Below are 6000 nucleotides of genomic sequence, written 5' to 3'. Positions count from 1 at the left end.
TTCTTCTTCTCCAAGATGGGTAGTAGAAACCTGAACCCCTCTTCCCAAAACCAGTCATGAAACCTAAAAATATTGCTCTAACTTTTCCCTCACCTTTCTGTCTAAAAACCAGCTATGAAGGAATGTTCTGATCTAGGTTATTTGAATTTAGAACATAAGCTCCCTTAGCCGGGCTCGGTGGCTCATCCTGTAATCCCGTGCCTTTGGGAGGCTGCGGTGAGTAGATTGCCTGAGCCTGAGGGTTCGAGACCCGCCTGAGCAGCGAGACCTCATCTCCACAGTAAATTAAAAAATTAACCGGGCGTGGTAGTGCATGCCTGTAATTCCGGCTACTCGGAAGGCTGAGGCGGAAGGATCACTGGAGCCCAGCAGGTCGAGGCTGCGGTGGCCAGGAGCGGCCACTGCACTCCAGTCTGGAGTGAGACTCCAACTCAAAAAAAAAAAAAGAACATAAGCTCCCCATTTTAAGAAGGGTCCTGTTTCATACCCAGAAGGAAGAAAGGGAGATGTCACAGAGAGGCCAAAATAAAATCTAAACAAACAGACTTGCTGGGTTTCCTCCTTCAGTTTATTAACATTGAATTATACATTTTTTTTCCTCCAATCATATTTCTGCATGGCTACCGATACTGTGTTGAACCTAAATATATGTATAGACAGTTTTCCTTTATCTTCATTCTGAAGTATCCCGTGTCATGTAAAACAATGATCAAATAAATTTGTATGCCATTTCTCATATTAATCTACATTTTGTCAGTTGATTTTCAATGAGCCTTCAGAGAATGACGGAGAAACTTTACACAACTCCAACATGATAGTAATACAATTAAATAGTTATTGAAAAAGAATAACTGTAAGAGGTAGAGATGAAAGAGAGAGAGATAAATCAAATAACTGACTGATGTGGGGTAAGTCCCTTCGTGAAGCTGCCATGAAGTATCAGGCAATCTGCACCCAATACAGTCTTAGTGGGCCAGTTCGATTTTGAATGCACTTCTTATGCAAAGGAGAAAACTAAACGCATGACTCGCGTCATCTAAGCCCAGTGGTAGGATAAAGCTGTAAATGACAGTATCTTCTCTCACTACAGGATAAACTTCTTGTAACCATGACTAACTGCATAACCAGTAGCTTGGATCCACAGAGCACAGACTTGCAGTGTAAACTGGAGTAGTTACATTTAGACTATTCCTTAGAACAGGAGACAGTTACAGACAGTGGGGCATTTTTTGTTCCTAGGATTGAAGAAATTTTGGAGCAGTGGGAGATAAAAGGGAGTTTTAGTTTCTTTTTCCTGTGTTTTAAATAATGTTAATATACAAACCATCATCTAAGAACCAGGAACACCCGGTGTGTTCCTCATTGAAAATAAACTTGAAACTTGAAAGTTTCAAGGGAAATGCTTGTATTCTCTCTCTCTCTCTCTCTCTCTCTCTCTCTCTCTCTCTCTCTCTCTCTCACACACACACACACACACATCTATTACCTATAAAAACTCTGTTTAAAAGTAAAAGAAAGCAACTTCTATCTCCCTTTCAAGTAGCTTTGTTAAATACATCTCAGGATGAGATTGTCTGATCCGACAGGCAAATTGCTGTGCTTCTCAATTTTCAGAAAAAAAAAACCTCTTTCTCTACTTGACTTGATATATCATCCCAGCTGTAAGCATTTCAAGGTTTCTATGAACATAAGAAGAAAGGTGTGTTTGGCGTATGTGTGTGTGTGTGTATGTGTGTGTGCATGTGTGCGTTTCCTTTTCTCACTACCCATATAACATTTTCCAGGCATATCTTGGCATAAATAACAACAAAAACAGTTTCTATATTCCCTGTTAGATACAGGTAAACATCAGAATAACATCACCATTTTTATCTGATACTTTCTCATGGAAATAATTACACTGTCCTCAGGAATTGTTTTCTTTGCCTTCTACCTACATTCTTTTCTACTATTCCTTCAGTCAACTAAATCACCAACAATATTATCTGTAGTCATCTTTTATTGTAATCCAGTGATTTGCTTTATTTCACAGAAAATTTTAGGTGACCATTGGAATATTTTGGAAAAGAAAATAGTTCAAATCCAAGTGAGTGAATTCTTGTCTCTGTAAAATAAATTAAAGTTTAGTTGTTGCCTAAATATTTAACAATATTTGTAGCAAAGCAATCTTATTAAGTGCTTATAATGTGCTGGACACAATGTAATTAAAGTAGACAGACAGTAATGCCAGGTAAATACCAAGGTTCTTGGTACATGTTACCAAGCTCAATATCCTAATGAAGACTCATAGCAAATGTTTGAGTGGAATGCATTTATTCTACTTTGCAAAGGAATATAACTCTCAAAACAGATATTTGATGCAAACACATTATATCAATTTTGCAAATAGTGAAACTTTACTTGCCCTGGGTCAATTAAATGTTAAAATAGAATCTGTCTCCAAGCTTTGTGAGCCAGAACCTACAGCTCTATAGGAATTGCTATACTGCTTAATAGGGTACCCTTGCCAGACATTGTCAAAACAGTTTGAGAAAAAATCTAGGTATTCACAATGGTCATGAGGACCTTAAAGGATATAGAAAGAATGAACAGGCAAAGTTCTAATCTTCAAGATATCCATGGGCAAATATGATACACCTGCTCAACTTTTATTTATATTTATATGAACAAAAGCATGATTGAAGTAAGTAATATTCATGAGGAAATTATGGATATCCTAGATATCATGAATGTCACAGATACAGAATCTCAATTCCTCTGTTGTTGTTTTTCTTAAAGAGGACTTTGAGGAACACTAGATCTAATAAGGAGACTGTCTCAGGTCAGTTTCCCTAGAAGCAGATATTGAGATAAGGCATTTCAAGCAAGTAATTTCCTGGAAGGTGAGCTCAGGACAACTCTGTATAGAAAGGGGAATGAGGAAAACAGAACATAGCTGGGTGCAAAGTAAAGCAAAGATATGGTTTCATCTGATGATTAGCCTCATCTCAGAGGAAGCTCTGAAGCATGAGTGAAGAGCACCATAAAATGTGAAAACCTGAGGCAAAAAAGTTGGACTTTTATTCACCTCAGATCACTCAGTCGTTGGTTATAGATGTAACCAGTAGTATTCTGATAAATATTTAACAACCAACTCCCAACATAAAAGAATCTGGGTTTGTAATTTGCCATTTGCATGGTACAGATAGTCACATATGACTAACACCAAGTTGCCAGCATCTGATATAACTAGATGCTAAGTTGGAAAGGACTTAATCAGCTCTCTGTAACTGGTGTAAGTTGAATCCAGAATAGTCATGGTACTAGACATTTCCATGAGAGGAACCTTCTGGATGTGGGAGTCTTTGTAGTTAACACTCCCAGAAACTAGGGGTTGAGGGCATCAGCCCAGTAGAGATGAACTGAGAGGGTACCAGCAGTGCCTACAACAAGCCGTAATAGTTGTTAGTTGCTGAATGGCTCTATGGACAAAAATATCTGTGAAACATTGAATAAAGACACATTAATCTCTTTGGTGAAGAGCACCTCAGGACCTTTAATACACTACATTTTAATTTGACATTTAAAGAATGATGTGTTTGATAGGGTTTTTCAAATGTAAGTTTATTTAATTTTTTGGTTCAGATTACCTAATATGTCTAGTGCTTTACATAGAAAATAGGCAGACAGACACACACACATACAAACACACACACACACACACACACACACACACACACACACACACACACACACACACTTGGAAGAGTGGTTTCCTCCATCAGCATCTTTTAGGATGTTAATCAACCTGCATAACCCTGGGTCATAGTTTCAAAATACTGAATCAAGTCACTGAGGCTTTGGCCTGGGTATCTCTAGGTTTAGCCAGCACTTTAGAAAGCGGATAAATTCTGTAGTTTGGGAACCTGAGTACTGGCTGATATATTTTTCATCTTATATACACTAGTTAATCAGAAACTGCGAACCCTCTGTCAAATGGCTTTCACTGAATTGAGATGTAGTGTTATGCAACCCACTTTCAGCTGTGACACGAGTGAGCTCTAGAAAATCTGCTTTGGAATTTACTGGAGAGTTGTTGCCAAACACATTAACTTTCACATCACTCTGTATGTTCTCTCAAGAAGCATTGCTTGAGAAAAATCTTTAGAGATAAGTGGCAGAAAGAATTTTTCTTAGAAAAGGTTTAGTTAGTTTACAAAGATCATGTAAGTACCAAAGGCAGAATTCGAAATAAAATTTAAGACTTTTTTATAGTGCAAAGTCCATAATTTTTATACCTTACCATATCCCTGAAACAGTCTTAAAGAATTTTTAAAAATAAATTTAGGGCCAATGAGTTTTCACATTCAAAACCTTTTAATAATCCAATAACTCCATTTGGGAAAAGAATATATTAGACACAGATAACAATAGACTTCATTGAAGTTTTTTTAATAAAAATATTTAAGGGAATATTTAAGGAACTGCAATTATCTAGAGAGTACAATAAATACAGCCCACAAAATAGGACAAGACTTTCTTTTTTTCCTCATTAGTAGTTTTCATTTGTTTGACCCATACCCTTAATTGCAATGAGTTAGTGCAGATGTAGGATGAAAAGTGAGGAAAATGTTAAGTTCTCTAAATTGTAATCTTTTGGTACATAACAATTATCACAAATTTCATTTGATTGTTTGAGATGGTGATTATTATAATTTATGATAAAATATTCAGCAAATCACCTGCTGATTGGGATAACTGAAGTAAAAAACTAAATTTTTCACAAAACAATTTTTATTCAATCAGAAAAAATATGTTTTAAGTAAAAAAGCAAAATCTCTTAAAATAGAATGTCTGAGGGCAGAGAGTGCAATATTAATTTTCTGAGAAACAGTATTTGCAATTGGGGACTTGGCATTAAATAACTTTTAGCTTATTCTGGGGTAGGATGAATTACCATATATGTATTTGTCAGATTTTTCAGATTAATGAGACTGTCTTAGAAGGGAGATAATGGTTAAAAAGAGCACTAATATTCACAAAAAACCTGTCATTCTATTTTTTAGTGAAAATATTCTCAATAGGAAATGTCATTGAGTAGATTACTATTCAGAAAACATCATTTTCATATTGCACTGTGTAGTGGACACTAGAATTGGAGTGACCCTCAGTGAGTCACACACCTGCATAATTTTCTTCACTTGAGTGTGATTGGAACTACCATACTTCTGCCAATCAAATATAGCAAATGTGAAGGATTTTTGCGATTGTAATTAAGATTAAAAAAATCAGTTTATTTTGAGTTCTTCAAAAGGCAGATGATTCTGGGTGGGTCTAGCTTAATAAAGTGAAAGTCACAAAGAAAAATATTCTGGCATCAGTAAATATGCTGTAAGAGGCATGTGGAAAAACCAGGTGGCCAGGAACTGCAAGTGGTCTCTAGAAAGAGAAAGTAATCACAACTATCAGACAGTAAGGGAATGCAGATCTCACTCCTACAACTGCAATGAAAGGAACAGAATATTGCCAACAACGAGATGATCTGGAAGAAGTATTTTTAATTTAAAAAATACAGTTTAATTGACATCTTGACTATAGCCTTAAGAAACCTTTTACATAGTTCTCCTCTGGGCCTTGCTCACACTTATAAACCCCAAAAACCTATAATATAGTAAATGTTTGTTATTTTAAGTCACTAAGTTTTTAGTAGTTTATTAAAATGCAATACATAACTAATGCACACTACTTAAAGCATTTAATGCACAGTCTTTGAGAGAAGAATAAACAAAAAAAGCCTTCTTATAGCATGTAAGACAGACGGCTTGGTCATCTTTAACCTTCTTCTCTTATGTTCCCCCAAATGGACTCTTTGTTCTTACCACATTGAGTATTTGTGGTTTGCATTCCCTGCTCTTTTACAACTCAAAATTCTTCATGTATCACACTTTTTTAGGAATGCCCTTTTTATTGTTTTAAACCATTATGTTTCTACTATAATATGTTCTTTTTGTATGGAAAGTA

Source organism: Carlito syrichta, unplaced genomic scaffold (assembly GCF_000164805.1).
Source record: "Carlito syrichta isolate Samal-C Ts95f unplaced genomic scaffold, Tarsius_syrichta-2.0.1 Scaffold304660, whole genome shotgun sequence".
NCBI lineage: Eukaryota > Metazoa > Chordata > Mammalia > Primates > Tarsiidae > Carlito > Carlito syrichta.
This window is presented reverse-complemented; position numbering follows the sequence as displayed.